Raw genomic sequence first — 16,918 nt, 5'->3', positions numbered from 1 at the left:
TGACACACTGGCATACGTTGAGAAAGTCTCGTGAAACTCCCTTAGGCTTTTCTCATCTCTCAGGAACAAGGACACGTCGTAGGCGTAAGCCAGGATCTTCAGTTCTTCATGTCCCGCCATCGGGAAGCCTCTGATGTTTGTATTCGCGACCAATCAGGTGAGCAGTGGCTCGAGTGTCATTACGAAGAGGGGCGGTTCCGGTGAGCAGCCTTGCCTTATGCCTCTTCCGTACCTAAACCTTGTGGTTACGGTGCCATTTATCACCACCCTGCAGGTCAAGCTGCTATACAGGAGGGTAACGAGCCGTACGAACGCCGGTGGGAAGTTAAACTCCCTCATGATGTCCTGCAGGTGCTTGTGACACACTCTATCAAAGGCTTCAGCTTGATCCAGGGATAAGAAAACGCCATTGAGCTCTTTCCTGGTGACGTACTCGAATACGTCTCGGGTAGCAGTCAAGTTGGCGAAGATTGACCTGCCCGGGACCGCGCACACCTGGTACGGGGCAATGATCTGGGGCAGCACTGTCTTCATCCAGTTATTCATCATGGTGGCGACTATCTTGTAATTGGTGTTTAAAAGTGCAATGGGGCGCCAAAACGCACGTTCTCTCGGCGGGGCTCCGTCCTTGAGTATGAGAACAATCAGCCCTTCAGCAAAGGAGAATGGCTACGGTTCTGTGTGCAGTATTCTATTTATCATGGAGAGCAGTGCATCCTCCAGCACATCCAAAAACTTCGCGTAAAAAACCGTTGTTAGGCCGTCGCTTCCTTGGGCTGTGTTGTGGCTCATGCCTGCGATGGCATTCCTAAGTTCTTCCATTGTGACGTCACCACCTATATCAGCCACTTCGTCTGCCTCCAGTCTTTTTAGGTCCCGGCATATCTTTTTAAGGCTGCCTGCGTCACTTTCTGCGTAAGTGTCGTCATTAGAAACGCCGTCTGCCTAGAACTGTGCTTTGAAGTGATCTCGGAAGATAGCTTCAACCTCCTTTGGATCCTTACTCATCGTACCATCCGGGCACGTGGCTTCGGCTATCTGGATCAAACCATTCCCTTGTATAGAGTAAGTATCGCGTCTTTTTGTGTTGCTCTCTGGGTCAAGTTTACTCGTGGGCCGACATGCTCTTTTCTGTAAAAGTCGGTTGTGCTTCGTGTGTAAGGTTTCTAAGTAATCATTCATGCAGGAGGTCAGTGTTTCCGCACGTTCCATGATCCGCATCCTTCGTAGGACGTCATTTATTGCGGCCGTGTAACGTCTCTGTCTTGCTTTCCCTTCCTCTTGCAGGATGGCTTGGCACATTGTTTTGAAGTCGTGCCATTCTTCAGGACCCACCTCCGACTTGTCGTGCATCACTAAGCAAAGCCGTTCTTCGAGCCTGTCTACGCTATCGTCATCCAGTAGCAGGGTCTGGGCCAGTCTCCAGTTGCGATTACTGGGGTGGGGACCTTCCTGCCCTCTGAGTGTTACAATTACTGGTAAGTGGTCTGTATTCTTTTCCAGGTGGCTGGGTAGTTTGGAGATGACGCAGGTTTCCATTTGGGGCACCGAAAATTCCGGAAGGTAGGCGCGGTCGATCCTGCTTGCTGTCGTCTTCGTCATGCGGGTGGGCTCGAAATGGTCGTCGTATATGCAAATCCACGCATCGGTGAGACGGAGAGGGCACAATATTTTAATCAATTCTCTGGCGTGGTACATGGATCTGCCTTGGCCCGGGCCCCTAATATCCCTGCCGTAATCCACGACGCAGTTGAACTCTCCCATCAATACGTGTGGGTGCGGCTCGAGCAGTAGTTGGTGCAGTTTTCAATAAAAGCCGTTTTTGTCTGAGCGCGTGACTGGACCGTATACATTCACGAAGCCTACTCTCCTTCCATCAATGTATATGTCGGCGAAGATCGAGCGGCTGTTTGCTCTAAAAGTGCAGTGCGCATGCTGGCGGAAGCGCGCTGATACAAAAATGACACCTACTCCGCAGGATCTTGTGTTTGAAAGCGTGAAAAACGCGTCTGTATAAAATTCTCTCCGGAAGTTACAGACATCGAGAGGGGTTCTGAAGTTCGCTTCCTGTATAAACAGGACGTCTACCCCTTCATGTATGGCGAAGGCTACGACTTCTCTCTGTTTATTCTTATCTGTAAATGCTCTTACGTTCCATGTGGCAATCTTCATAATGTTCCTGTTCGTGTAGCTAATTTAAAAAAAAGGGGGGGCAACATTTGTTGATTTAGCTAAAATGAGGCGCGACCACGTCTCACGTCATTTGGTTATCCCCCTCCGACGTGCTTGTGGTCTCGTAAGTGGAAGATGATTTCGGCGGTTTTTCTTTTTTTCACTGTGGGGGGGCATCGCTGCCGCTGTTTGGGGTGTCGCCCTTTAACCTTCGATGCTTGCTGTCAGCAGTAGGCGCGCGGCTTTTTGTTTCTTTTTCTTTACTGTTTGGTCGTCGTCGGGACCTCGATCGGTGCCGGTGTTCTGACATCTCGCGTGTTCTCCCACCGGATTTATTTGAGTTGTCCTTAACATGCTTTGAACGCAGTGGTGTTTTTTTTGCGCGGTTCTTTCAGGCTCCACTTCCGGAATAACATAGCGCCCACAGCTAAGGATTGGTCGGTTGTCTTTGTAGGTCGCGTCAGTTTTTTCCTGTGATTCCTTCCCCTTTCCAATGCTTCTTTCGCTCCCTTGGGTATGGGACTTTGCGTGTGGCTGGTCATCATCTACGTGCATGGTTGAGCGGGCGCTCCCTATTACGTCACTGTTGCTATCGCTTGTTGCTGGCGCGCTGCTTTCCTCCGTCGATGTTGCACGATCGGAGCCCCTTGTTTCTGTTTTGCTTGATGAGCCACGCCCCTCGGCGTTCCGTCAGTGGTGTCGTTCGTTGCCAGCGTGTTCTTTCCGTCTCGCAATGTTGTCGGCTCGCTTTCGCTTCTTTCTATGCCGCTTGTGTGCATTTCAGGTGGGGCCGTGTCCGTCTCGCCCGTGCATATTGTTTTCATATATGCAGACGGGTTTACGCTCGTATCTGCAGATTCGCTTGCAATCGTGTCATTGCTGGCCCAATGATCTACTGTCGTAGTTCTTGCGTATTTGGCCTGTAGCCGTAGGACTTGGAAAAACACTGGCCGTTGCTTCTTGGCATGACAGCAAAGATCCTCGTGGTTGGGGGATGCGGCATCACCGCGTGCCTCTGGAGGTGCACATGCCGCAAACGCATAGGTCTTTTTTCATAGACAGTCTCGCGTGCCGTGTTAGCCGCTGCAGCGTTTGCACTCTTCATTGCAACCCTCCGTATCGTGACCAAAATCCCCGCACCGTTTGCAATACGGCTTGGAGCACATGTTTGCAATGTGGCCCTCTTCCCCACAACGAGCACATACGCGGCGCATTCCTCTATAATCGTACATGACCCTGTGTCTTTGGATGTTCAAAAAGATAGGCACAGGTCTGCTCATTTCAATTCTGACTTGTTCTGGCGACTGGCAACTGTTGCCAGCTTGTTGTGGCGACTGGCAACTGTTGCAAATGTGATGCCCTTAAGTTTCCCATAGGGCTGCAAGGCACTCGCTAGCGCGTCGTTTGGTAAGTAGGCAGGAAACCTGTACACGTTTACAAAGGTGACGGGTGGTCCCACTGCATCTACGGGCACCCTCTCGTGATTTAACATAAAAGCTTCTGCAGTCATAAGCGTTGTGGCTCGCTCAGCGTTTCTAGTGCACACTATGAACTTGGATTCGCCCATATGCTGTAACACAAGAAGCTGTCATCTCCGGCAGTATATTCTACCGCGTCTATCAGATCGTCAAGCGACACATTGCTCTCGGGCGCGTAAACAGAAAAAGTTCTCCCTCACCGGCGTCTCGATAGAGGCCACTGTGGGGCCGCAGTCACTGGGTTGCTTGACAGGGGCGCCTGAGGCGGCGTGAGCTTGTCTGGTGGTACTGGTAGTTGTGCAGCGGTCGCTGCGCCCTTGTGGTCGGCTCGCCAAGGACAGGAGCCTCAGGGATGGTTATGACGGCTAGAGACGTGACCAGGACCTCCGGGGCAGCGGGTGCCACCAGGGGCGTCGCACCTCCTTGTGGGCAGGTGAGTAGGCTCCGGCCGATGAGGCCTGAAGCCCAGGAACTCGGTGCCTCGCGCGAGACGTGAGCACCAAGCGCTTCTCTGATGTTCTTGTAATTCACAGGGGCCTTCGTCGGCTTGACGAGACCCCAGGACGGACTTGTCTACTCACAGGAGAAACAGCTGTCTCGGCTATTGATTTAGCCAAAAGGCCGAGAAGCGATGCAATTTAATTGCACCTAATTAAAATCCATTCTTTCACACCTTGTATTCAGTTCTGGCCAAAAGCCGGGCAAACAGTAGCAAAGCGATTCCGACGTCCACCCATGCAAAACCAGAATCGTGCACCGACAGCGGCAGCACTGGCCTCACTGCATTGCTTCTATCCCTAGTCCGCTTGAAGTATCTTGTTTCGTTTACAAACATGTTAAAGCTGAAACCTTCTTTTTGCCAGATATCGAAGCCACGCGTGCTTGCTTGCACGCCTACTCTCGATCGCGCCCATGACGTCACACCAAATGCTTGCCAGCGAACATTATCAGGCATGTCGCGAGAGATGCTACAGCACTTGTTTTGAAACCTGATGCAATGTGTACATGTCCAACTCGAGCACGAAAGCCTGGTTGGACAAAAAAAATGACTGTGCAAATTGCGACCACGTCACCCATCCAACATGACTTCTACGCTGGCTGCCCAAGCAACGCCTTTGATACGACGCCCACAATCATCGGCAAAAAGGTGGTGGCTTTGGCTGCTTCAGCGCGCTCAACGTTTGGCTTGCAAGTTCCGACATGGCAGAACACCGCACCGAAGTCGACGAAGATCCTGCCATGAAAGGCAGACCCGGGAATGCGTGCGAAACGTCTACAGTGTGCGTTGTGATGCCGGTGAATGAAGGGTCATGTGGCAGAGGGGGACGGAATGTGAGTGTGCGACATGCCGCTGCGATGTCGTTCACGCGTTCAACGGGCCGGCAGGCTCTGCCTGTTGTGGTCGAAAACGTTAAAGTTTTGCTGATTCCGAGGAGTAGGAGTGCTATGGTGGCGTGTACGAGGCGCTGGCGTGGCGATCCGTGGATCGTGCCGGACATGAGGTGGCAGAAGGTGGTCGTCAAGTATTCGTGGAATATCAGTGAAGTACTCGCTTGCGCTTTTCGTCGAATTCCGCTGAGTAAGCTGCGAGAAGACTCGCGACAGACGGTCTTCGGGTCTTCGGGAGACGGGTGGTTGCACAAATTATGACCGTGCGTCAACGTGCAGCCATATTCATGGATTATTCTGCCCCACTACGATAGCTTCCTCACTAAGCTCGCTGTTGTTGCTTGTTCTTGTTGACCTTCACTTGTGGCTCACACCCACTGTGGGGGATTGGCCGGTTTGTCGTTCTGCTTCTTCAACTTCTACCTATTCGGCTTAGTTAAGCTGTGAGGAGTGATGAGTGGGTACAGAGGCAAAACACAGCACAGCAAAGCGCGCCCGGGGCGTGATCTCACGCGTCCTGGGTTCCACAGCGCTTCAGGTACGTTCGTGGTGCGTCCATACGTCTAGGGCGCAAGCTTTCTTTGAACTTCCAGCAACTGGCAATTCCATTCAGGTGAGCGTGCGAGGATGTTTGTTGTACTTAACGAGAGCCAACGGCGGATGAGCTGGTATGAGATGGTGTCCAGAAATGTGGTGTGTGATCAACAAGGTGATGCCCACCGTGGTGGTCTAGTTGCTATAAGATACTCGACTGCTGACCTGCAGGTGGTGGGATCGAATCCCGGCTGCGGCGCCTGCATTTCCATGTGCTCAGTAGGGTGCACGTTAAAGAACCCCAGGTGGTCGAAATTTCCGGAGCCCTCCACTACGGCGTCTCTCAAATCATATGGTGGTTTTGGGACGTCAAACCCCACATATCATCATATCGTCATCAAGGCGATGGCTGCGGGCCCCAGCGTGGTAGCTGACCACGTGACAACAAATTACAGTCACCGCTGTCCGAAGCTGGGACCCAGGTCAGTGGACATAGAAAAAGCACATCGGGGCTTTGCCGCTCCACTGTACAGCAGATGTGTGCGGAGTGGGTCCTGTGGCGTTCTTTGCGATTTTAATTTGTGATGCGGAATAGTGTAGATGCGTAGACGTGGCGAGAGCACGCGTCGTCAGGTTAAGACGTCGCGTGATGATGTGAAAAAAAAATGCCTTCGCTTGTCACTGCAGCTGTAAACAGAAACACCAACACCCATTTTCTAGAGGCTGTTTTAATTTTTGTTCTGAAATGAGTGAATTCAAAAAGTGGAAATAGGTTGTACACATATGTACACACTTCTAGCTTTCCTCTGAAACAGTAATAATAAATTACTCATTTGTTTTAATAATATGAGTAGGGATGTAAAAAAACTTGGAGTATGTACATGTGAACAGAACCGAAAAAAAGAAGGGGCTCTCCAATTATGAAATTTCCACACAAACATTCATTTTCCCAGAGCAATCGTAATTGTGAATGAACACAGCTAGCCCCCGAAGTGAGGCTGCCAAGCGAATCCCACAGGCACAGATCTTTGCGGGTCCAAAGTCCCAGACAGTCCTGCTGGAGAGGCCTGGTGGTCAGGGGTGGGTTTAGACCCACGCCCTAGCCTCAGGACAGGGGAAGAACGTGTAAGTTGCAACTGCTCAATCAGCTTCCGAGGGAACTGCTCAGTCAGCTCCCGAGGGAGCCCGGCTTGGATGCACCGCAAGCGCAAGAAGGAAGGGGGAAAGAGAAGAGAGGAGAGAAGAAAAAAAAGAGTGAAAAGGGTGGTCCCCCCTCAAGGGTGGGGCATCCAACCCCGGCCCCAGGGCCAAGCATGTAGTCCCGAGAGGTAGGACTACACAAAGAGAATTTATTTGTCTCTCGACTCATTAGGTAGTACACTGTTGCCGCAGAGTGAACACAATACACAGCCGACAGTTCGGCTAGTTACTGGGCTGGTTACAGGAACACATATAAGAACTTCGATTTAATAAACAAATTACAGTAACTTGCATCTTGCAAGGACGCCATAAATACACAAGAAATACATTCTTTTTTCCATTTAACAAAGTTTTTTTATACACACATATATATATGAGAGCATCTATTTACATATGTACAAAGATACATGAAAAATCCATAGATATTTACAAGGAACTATTTACATACATATATATACAAAGTTAGTTGTGGCGGCGGGTTGCGTATGGGAATGCTGCGTTTAAGGCACACCGTTAGGCGCTGCTCGCCGTGTAAAAAATGGCGCACCCTGCGCTAAATGCTACGCGCCGCTCAGACGCGTCTTCACGCCCCTTAAGTTTGGCACCGTTAGCACCAAACTGGAGACTGAGAAGAGGCCTCATGTAAGTATGAAGTGGAAGGCCGAGATAGAGCAGGATGGGGGTGCGCAAGTTGCGGCGCGAAGAATAAAGAAAGGCGGGGAGGGGGGGCAGTTAGTAAAGGATTATGGGGGCGACCAGCTTGCCAACCCTCAAGAAAACAAATCTGGTATGCCACCGGCGGAGGAACGTTTCCTCGCCGCTGGCTTCAAGTTCCTCGGAAAGGTGCGCCCACAGCAACCTCCTGATTTGGCTCATAGCGGAGTACGCCGCCCTCACAGGTTTCTTCTTTGCTTCGGCTAGTGATCGCCATTGCGAGATCACGAAGAGGGTGATGGCGAAGACGAGTTTCGCGAAGGGACCTTTATTGCGCCTGTGATGAGGAGGGGGGCGCCTGCTGAAGGAGTGCGTGGTCATGCGCCACACGGGTCGCGCGGCCACGCAGTCAAACAGCGCGTGATTTAGGGTCTCTGGTTCCTGGCAGTTCGGGCGTCGGGGACAATGCTGAGGCAGTGTAGCCTCTGCTGTGTGGGGAGGACGTCCCAGGCCCGTTTCCAGATGAAATCTTGCACTTCACGGGGGTCATCGCGACCGAGTGCGGCAATTTCCCTCTTCGCTCATTTTGCGCGGCGCCTGTCTTCATCTTAGAGCTGGTTGGCTGTGAGGGTCTCGACCAGTCAGGCTGGCGGGTCTGCCTCTATCTCACAGCCAGGGGCTTCCCGGGTAAGCATACGCATTGTCACCGCTGCCGCCGTAAAAGGGGGAGGGCGACTCAGCGAACGGACTGCGGTGGCTGCCTGCGTCAAGCCAGCTGTTACGAATGCTTGCCCAATAGAGGAGCAGGTTACTGCCGGCGTAAGCGCTCGCCTTCGCCAGAGTTCGGGCGGTCTTTAGAGCGAAGATTTTGCCAGAGGTCTGAACATGGGGAAGGCCGAGTCCGCCATCGCTTTCTGAAAGTTGCAGGAGGTGACGCCTGACGGTTTGGGGCTTGCATCCCACAAGAACGCAGTAATAAACTTGTTAAGCTGGCTGGCGATTCTGGAGGGCATGATGGCGATACGGGAAACGTGGGAGGCGAGGGTGCAAACGCTCGTCTGGACCGCAATGGCTTTGTCTCGCAAGGTGAGCTCGTGGAGTTTGGCTCGCTCTATGAGGAGCTGTGCCCTGCTCAGCACTCTTGACCACGTAGATGCCGCCACGCCCTCACAGGTGAATGAGACCCCCAACACCTTCACCGTCGATACTGCCTCAATCAGCTCGATGACCTCGGGAAGAAAGGCGCCGAACAGTAAGGCCTTGCTCTTCGCTTCGTTTAGCACCGCACCAGATGCAGCGGCGTAGGCGCTAAATACCTGGCGGAATCGCGCGAGGGTGCGTGTATCTCTCAGAAACAGGGAGATGTCGTTTGCAAAAGCAAGGATCTTAAGCTCTTTCTGGCCTGTTAAAGGCAGGCCCTTTATGAGGCCGTCACAGGCGACTGATGTGATCAGTGGCTCGATTGAGCACATGAATAGGGTTGGGCCTAGGGGGCAACCTTGCCTAATTCCTCTTGTGTATGCGAAGGGGGTCGTCGTGGTGCCGTTAACCACTACGCAGCACTGCAAGTCCGTGTATAATTGCGCTCTGACCGCGACAAAGTCCGGCGGGAGACCAAACTCATGTTGTGCTTCCAGCAGGTACGAGTGTCTCACCCTGCCAAACGCCTTCGCCTGATCGAGGGACAGGAAGGCCCCCGCGATGCGTTTCAGGAGGCGAACTCCAATACGTCTCTTGTCAGGGTGAGATTGGCGTACTTTGAGCGCCCTGGGACGGCGCAGGACTGGTGCGGGGCGATCATGTCCGGCATGAAGATCTTCAATCTTGAGTTCAAGATGGACACCACGATCTTGTAGTCCACGTTTAGTAGAGTTATCGGGCGCCATGATGACGGGTCGTTTGAGGGCGCACCGTCTTTCAGGATCAGGACAATACGTCCCGCACCGAAGGAGGCTGGCTTGGCTCGCTTCCCAATTACCGTGTTAACGATGTTGAGAAGAGGACGCCCAGGACGTCAAAAAAAGTCATGTAGGACCCCGTAGTCAGGCCGTCTGTGCCCGGTGCTGCGTTTGGGGGCATCGACGCGATTGCCTGGCGGACTTCGTTGAGCGAGGCCGGGGCGCACAGGGTCACACACTCGTCAGCCTCCAAACGTTGCAGGTTCCGGAATAAATCTCTGACAAGTGCCGGGTCTGCGCGCGATTCCACCGGGTCAGTTTCGCTGAAAGCTAGCCTGAAGTGGTCAAGAAATATGGCCTCTATTTCAGCTGGGTCTGACGTAGTTGTGCCGTCAGGGCGGAGCACTTCCGTGATGCGCAGGGACCCGTTTCCGTTGATCTCGCGTAGGTCGACCTCCGGTAGGTCTCCCGAGGCGGCGCGTGATGTACGGGCTTCCCGGGCGGTCGTTCTGAGGATTCTGTCATGCTGGACCTGAAGCGAGTGAAGGTAGTCTCGGGTGCAAGCAGTGGGGGCGTCGGCGCTTTGAACGATACGCATTCTTCGCAGGATTTCGTTCAGGCGGGCTGTGTTGCGTTTTTTTCTTGCGCTATCTTCCTGCTGCAGGAGGTCGCTCCACGTCGACTTCAGGTCATCCCATGCCTCCGGGGACTCACAGGGGGAAGCTAAGATTGTCGCCTCCAGGCGGGCCTTCAAGCTGGTGACGCTTTCCTTGTCTTCTAGGATCGCCGGGTCGAGGCGCGAAGCGGTGTCCCGCCGTCGAGGTGCCGGCTGCGCCCTCACTGTTATAACCACAGGGGCGTGGTCCGACAATCCCTCCAGGCTGGCCGGTAAAGCGATTACCTCGCACGAGACAAGCGAAGGGAGCAGTGCGTCGGGGAGGTAGTTGCGGTCCAGCCGACTTCCCGTGACTCTCGAGGTCCTCGTCGGCAGGAAGACGTCCCCGTGAAGGCAAACCCAGCCGCCAGAAAGCTTGAGGTGGCGGAGGATCTTTAGTAGCTCCCTAGCGTGGTAAGCTGAGCCACCGCGCCCCGGGCCCCTGATGTCCCTCGTAGTGTCGATGACGCAGTTGAAATCACCAAGGACTACGTGGGGAAGGGGTTCAAGCAGGTATTTGTGCAATTCCCGAAAGGAACGGTTTGTGTCATTGCACGTCACGGGTGCGTAGAGGTTGACAACGTGGAACTTCCTTCCGTCAATGAAGATGTCGAGAAGGAGGATGCGCCTGTCAGCTCCGAAAATGGAATGCGCCTTTTTCCGGCAACGGCCCGAAACCAAAACGACGCCTACGCCGCACGACTTTGCGTTCGTTAAAGAAAATAACCCCTCCACCTGGCAGATGGGGCGGAATCGGGTGACGTCAAGCGGTGTCCGAAAGTTTGCTTCTTGGAGGAACGGCAGGTGTGCCCTGGGTTTTTGCGTATGAAACCACCATGTTTTGCTTGTCGCGATCCCGAAACCGCGCACGTTCCACGTGGCTATACGGAGGGGGGCATCACTTATCGCAACTGGGCACGACTGCAACAGTAACGGAGCGGGCGAGAGAACGATCGCCAACAGCTGCTCTGGAGAGAGTGGGCCATTAGCGACGAGAAGAAAGAGAGGAGGAGAGGCGCCCCGAAAGGGGAGGGGGGAGGGCTGGGCAGCTGGCGAGGGTGCGGAGCGGCGCGTACGCAGAACTTGAAGGCGACGGCTTAGGGGGGCGGTGCTCCTTTGCCCCCACTGCTTGAGTCAAGTTTCTCTGCTTTTGCAAGGGGCGGGGTGTCGTTGTCGCTGCTCCGTCCTTCAGCCCCCGGTCGGCGCTGCCTTTGCTCCTTGCTGGCCGTTCGCTCTAGCACAGCCTTCTTATCATCTTCGCCATGCCATCTGCGTGAACGTGAGCGAGCGCGTTGCTCGCGGCCTGCGGGCTGGCTTGCCATCGCATCTCTCTCGCGGGCAGGGCGGGGCGCTGTCGGGGCGGAGGAAGGTGCCTTGGTGTAGCTGTTGTCACGATCATCAGGAAGGAAGTAGTAGCCCCGGCTCACAAAGGGCGCTTCTTCGCGGGCGGGGACTTGGGTGCCGTCCTCCAAGTCTCGGGTGGTTACAGGGGCAAGCACTTTGGCGGGTGTTGGGCGGGAGGAGGAGGGCACCTCTCCTGTCTCAGTGGAACGCTCGGCCGCTGTCCGCTCGGACATCGCAGATTGGCTGTGGTCCCGCGCTGTCGGGGGGCAGGCGAGGAAGAGGGGGGGCGAAAGCGCCGAATCTGTGGCTAAGTCACTCGACTCTGTTCTTGAAGACAAGGTGGACGCATCTTCTGTCCTTTCAATTCGTTCTCCCTCATTGGCAGATGAAGTCGCCGTGCTGCTACCCCCAATTGGCGGGTCGGTGTCTGTGTCTCGGTCGCTGGGGAGGGTCTCCCTTGCGTTGGGGCGCAAGCTTAGGTGAGAATACTTGAAGGCGCGACTTCAGGTCTCCGGGCCTGGGGAATGACGGGCCACTGGGCCGAGTCGGGTTTGACGCGAGGTCCGAGACCAAGGAGAGCCCTCGGGCGGCTGACGCATATGAGCGCCTCCTGAAGCACTCCTTTGTCCCGTGGTGGCCGCCGAATCTCTTGCATTCGGCTTCTCGGCCCTCTGTCTCGTGCCCAAAAGTGCCACAGCGCTTGCAATATGGGGTTTGGCACGCAGAGGCCTTGTGTCCCGTCTCGCTACATCTCGCGCGAACCCGCCGCATGCCCCTGTACTCAAACATTACGCGGTGCCCCGCGACGGTCGCAAAGTTTGGCACTCGTTTTAACATTTCGATGCGTACAACTCGCAAGCCATTGAGTTTGTTTTGGCGGTTTGCGACCGTCGCGAAAGCCACGCTCTTCACCTTCCCGTACTGGGCCAGCGTATTAACCAAGGGGTCCTCGGGGAGGTAGGCGACTTAACGAAACACGTTGACAAATGTTATCGGAGGCCCCACTGCCTCGACTGCTACTTTTCGTTACGCACAACAAAACCTTCCTCTACCATTTTTTGGCAGCTTGAGGAGCAGTGCGCGTGCACACAAGAAATCCCGCCCCTCCCAAATGCTGGAGGACATCCACACTAGCCTCCCCCGCAGTACATTCAACCGCGTCAATTAAATCATCGCGACATAAATCACCGTCAAGCACATTAAAGAAAAAACAATTCTCCCTCACCGGGAGGTTTGTTTGAGCAGCCATGATGGGCACTAGTGGGCGCGCCTCCAAGGAGAAGAGGGGGAGTGACTGGTTACTGGTGGGAACGCAGAAGTGCTGCGTGCTAGTAGACGGGCTCAGCAGCTGCTGGGTCCGAGGTCTGGTGGCGAGGCGGTAGGCATGGGGCCGGGGCAGCAGGCGGGGTCCGGGTCCATGCGTAGCCAGGCATAGGGCGGGGGTCGCCGAGCAGGAGGGCCCGGAACCAAAGGCCGGGGGCTGAAGGCTGGAACGGCAGGGCTCCGGGAGGCTGGATGACTTTCTTTGCATGGAGGCCCGAGGGTCGACGTCAGCTTGACGTGACCCCAGGTCCGACTTGCGACTCGCACGAAGAAGCAGCTAACTCACCGATTGCACTAGCCAAAAGGCCGAGAAGCGATACAATATAATTGCACGTAATGAAAATCCATTCTTTCACACCTTGTATTTAGTTCTGGCCAAAAGACGGGCAAACAGTAGCAAAGCAATTCCGACGTCCACCCATGCAAAACGAGAATCATGCACCGACAGCGGCAGCGCTGGCTTCACTGCATTGCTATATTTTATCCCTAGTCCGTTTGAAGTATCTTGTTTCGTTTAAAACATGTTAAAACTGAAACCTTCTTTTTCTCAGAGGTCACAGCCACGCGTGCTTGCTTGCAAGCGTACTATCGATTGCACCCATGACGTCACACCAATTGCTTGCCGGCGAATATTATCAGGCATGTCGCGAGAGATGCCACAGCACTTGTTTTAAAAACTGATGCAATGTGCACATGTTTAAGTCGAGCACCAAAGCCTGGTAGGACAAAAAATGACTATGCAAAATGCGAAATTTAGACCACCTGGGGTTCTTTAACGTGCACCCAAATCTGAGCACACGGGCTTACAACATTTCAGCCTCCATCAGAAATGCAGCCGCCGCAGCCGGGATTCGAACCCGTGCACTGCGGGTCAACAGCCGAGTACCTTAGCCACTAGACCACCGCGGCGGGGCTGGCTTCAATGCTGGCTGACCAAGCAACGCCTCTGCTACGACGCCCACAATCATCGGCAAAAAGGTGGTGCCTTTGGTTGCTTCAGCGCGCTCAACGTAAGGCTTGCAAGTTCCGATGTGGCGGAACACCGCACCGAAGTCGACGAAGGTCTTGCCGTGAAAGGCAGACCCGGGAATGCGTGCCAAACGTCTACAGCGTGCGTTGTGATGCCGGTAAATGAAGGGTCATGTGGCAGAGGGTGACGGAACGTGAGTGTGCGACATGCCGCAGCGATGTCGTTCAAGCGTTCAACGGGCCGGCTGGCTCTGCCTGTCGTGGTCGAAAACGTCCAAGTTTTGCTGATTCCGAGGGGTAGGAGTGCTATGGTGGCGTGTACGAGGTGCTGGCGCGGCGCTTCGTCGATCGTGCGGGCATGAGGCGGCAGAAGGCGGTCGTCAAGTGGTCGCGGAAATCAGTAGAGAAGTACTCGCCTGCGCTTTTTGTCTAATTGCGCTGAGTAAGGTGCGAGAAGACTCGCGACAGACGGTCTTCGGGTCTTTGGGAGACGGGTGGTTGCACAAATGCGACCGTGCGTCAACGTGCAGCCATATTCGTGGATTATTTCGCCCCACTACGATAGCTTCGTCACTGCCCTCGCTGGTGTTGCTTGTTTTTGTTGACTTTCACTTGTGGCTCACACCCACTGTGGGGGATCAGCCGGTTTGTTGTTCTGCTCTTCAACTTCTACCTATTCGGCTTAGTTAAGCTGTGTGGAGTAATGAGTGGGTACAGAGGCAAAGCACAGCACAGCAAAGCGCGCCCGGGGCGTGATCTCACGCGTCCTGGGTTCCACAGCGCTTCAGGTACGTGCGTGGTGCGTCCATACGTCTAGAGCGCAAGTTTTTTGGAACTTCCAGCAACTGGCAATTCCATTCAGCTGAGCGTGCGAGGATGTTTTTTGTAAATAACGAGAGCCAACGGCGGATGAGCTGGTATGAGATGGTGTCCATAATTGTAGTGTGTGATCAACAAGGCAATGCCCGCCGTGGTGGTCTAGTGGCTATAAGGTACTCGACTGCTGACCCGCGGGTAGTGGGTTCGAATCCCAGCTGTGGCGGCTGCGACTCCCTGTGCTCAGATTAGGGTGCACGTTAAAGAACCCCTGGTGGTCGAAATTTCCGGAGCCCTCCATTATGGCGTCTCTCATAATCATACGGTGGTTTTGGGACGTCAAACCCCACATATCATCAGATTGTCATCAAGGCGATGGCTGAGGGCACCAGCGAGGTAGCTGACCGCGTGGCAACGAATCACAGCCACCACTGGCTGAATCTGGGACCCAGGTCAGTGGACATAGGAAAAGCACATCGGGGCTTTGCCGCTCCACCGTACAGCAGGTGTGTGCGAGGTGGGTCCTGTAGCGTTCTTTGCGATTTTAATTTGTGATGGGGAATAGTTTAGACGCGTTGACGTGGTGAGAGCACGCGTCGTCCGGGTAAGACGTCGCGTGAAGATATGAATTAAAAATGCCTTCGCTTGTCACTGCAACTGTAAACAGAAACACCGACACTCATTTTCTAGAGGCTGTTTCAATTTTTGTTCCGAAATGGGTGAATTTGAAAAGCGGAAATAGCTTGGCACATATATACACACTCTTAGCTTTCCTCTGGAACAGTAATAATAAATTACTGAATAGTTTTATTAATATGAGTAGGGATGTTGAAAAAAACTTGGAGAATGTAGGTGTGAAATGAACCGAAAAAAAGAAGGGGCTCTCCAATTGTGAAATTTACACACAAGTGTGAATGAACACAGCTAGCGCACTCCCGGCACGCGAATACCGAGCCGGCGCGAATACCACGTCAGCCGGGGCGGCGTGACGCCAATGTTTCGGACACTCGCCGTACCCACGCCGTTTACCCCGATATCATTGGCAAATCCAAACACTCTTTCTGTCATGGATTTTAATGTCGCACTCACCCCCGCAGGGATGAGTGGGCCGATCCCGGAGGTAGTGCAATACCGGGCCAACCCGTGGCGGAGGTGAAGGAAGCTTCAAGCACTCCGCCGCATCACAAAAATAAGTTCAATATCTTGGATCGAAATAGGATTCGTATTAAATAATAAGTTGATAAGAACAGATAGCTTTTATTGATATTTCATGGGGCCGTAGGTGAATGAGTCCAAATTAAGACATAGCTTTCGCCAGAGAGTTCTCGCGACGAGGTATGACGGAGACGTGGCACAACGTGGCCTAGAAAAACGCGGCGCGTGACAATGAAAAGCTTCGCATGGCAGGACAGGAATTTGTCTTAGTTCTTCTTGCAAAAGCACATATGGACGCGAGTCAGTTAGTGGCTTTGACGTAAGTGTTCTTGGTATATTCCGCGAGGTGCAGCGATTACCTCACTTACGCAAAGCTTTTTGAAAAGGCGCAAGTGGGGGCGCGAACAAATGTGACGGAGCACGCGGTCGTTCGCAGAGTCGCATGCGCTGAAGGCAGCCACAATGATGGCGTCGACGGTGACCCGTTGATACCGGCGACGGAGAAACCCCGCCACCGGCTCGTAATGAGCCAGTTTGGCGTTGCGGGCGTTCTCAAAGGCATCCGGTGTATTCTCGAAGGGGCACGTGACGTCGATGACGATTGCCTCTTCGCCACGCACCAGGACGAGATCCGGACGCAGGTCCGTGTCTCCGATGGCCTGGTTCTCAAAGGCCACCATGAACTCGCGGGAGGCAGCAGTCCGGATGCGGTCGATGATGGCGTTGTGGCAGGCCTGGTAGAGCGCACTGCGAGGCATGCAGTGGCACACCACATGCGGCAGCGTCTCCTTCAGGTACCGTGCAGAGGCGGCACCACTAGTCCCTGTCCAGTGTGCCCCACATGCGAGTGCCGTTGAGGGGTAAGAAATTGAGGCGGGCCCTGTGCACAAACCGCAAGTTAGCGAAGAAGGTAAAGGCGCCCGTCCGCATGAAATGAGAGCTGGCGCGATCAGCCACCACGCAGGTCGGCACCTTCCCCTGGTTGGGGAGGTCGTGCAGGGCCCGGCCCCGTTCGGTGGCCAGCACCTCTCGTAACGTGCGCATTACCTGGCACCGGTCTGCGGGGTGATCGTAGCGTCGCTGCAGGTGAGCCGGACGCCGCCAGGATTCAAGGTCGAGGCGACGTTGTAGCGGCGGGACGCTTTTCGGGAGTTCGTCCAGACGGATCGCAGTTGGGTTGCCGGGACCTGGAACCCGTCTCCAAGCGACTTCCGAGGTAGGCCTTCAGCTCAGCGCGAGTGATCTCCCAGCCGAAGCGGGCAGTGGCGATTGCATAAGCGTCGTCCAAGGCTATCTGCTGCAGCTCGGTGTCGGGGGACGTCAGAAGCTCG

At 54.3% G+C, this 16,918-nt stretch overlaps 1 non-coding gene across 1 annotated transcript; it reads right to left on the bottom strand.

Annotated features, from left to right (window-relative positions):
* Positions 1-15,530: 15,530 nt before the first annotated feature.
* On the bottom strand, positions 15,531-15,719 carry LOC142766545 (U2 spliceosomal RNA). Its single transcript, XR_012884581.1, has one exon. It is a non-coding gene; the product is annotated as a U2 spliceosomal RNA (small nuclear RNA).
* Between the last annotated feature and the right edge of the window lie 1,199 nt (positions 15,720-16,918).

This window comes from Rhipicephalus microplus, chromosome 6, assembly GCF_043290135.1.
Source record: "Rhipicephalus microplus isolate Deutch F79 chromosome 6, USDA_Rmic, whole genome shotgun sequence".
NCBI classification, from domain to species: domain Eukaryota; kingdom Metazoa; phylum Arthropoda; class Arachnida; order Ixodida; family Ixodidae; genus Rhipicephalus; species Rhipicephalus microplus.
Note: the sequence above shows the minus strand (reverse complement) of the source record. Positions and strands in the feature narration are given on the sequence as shown.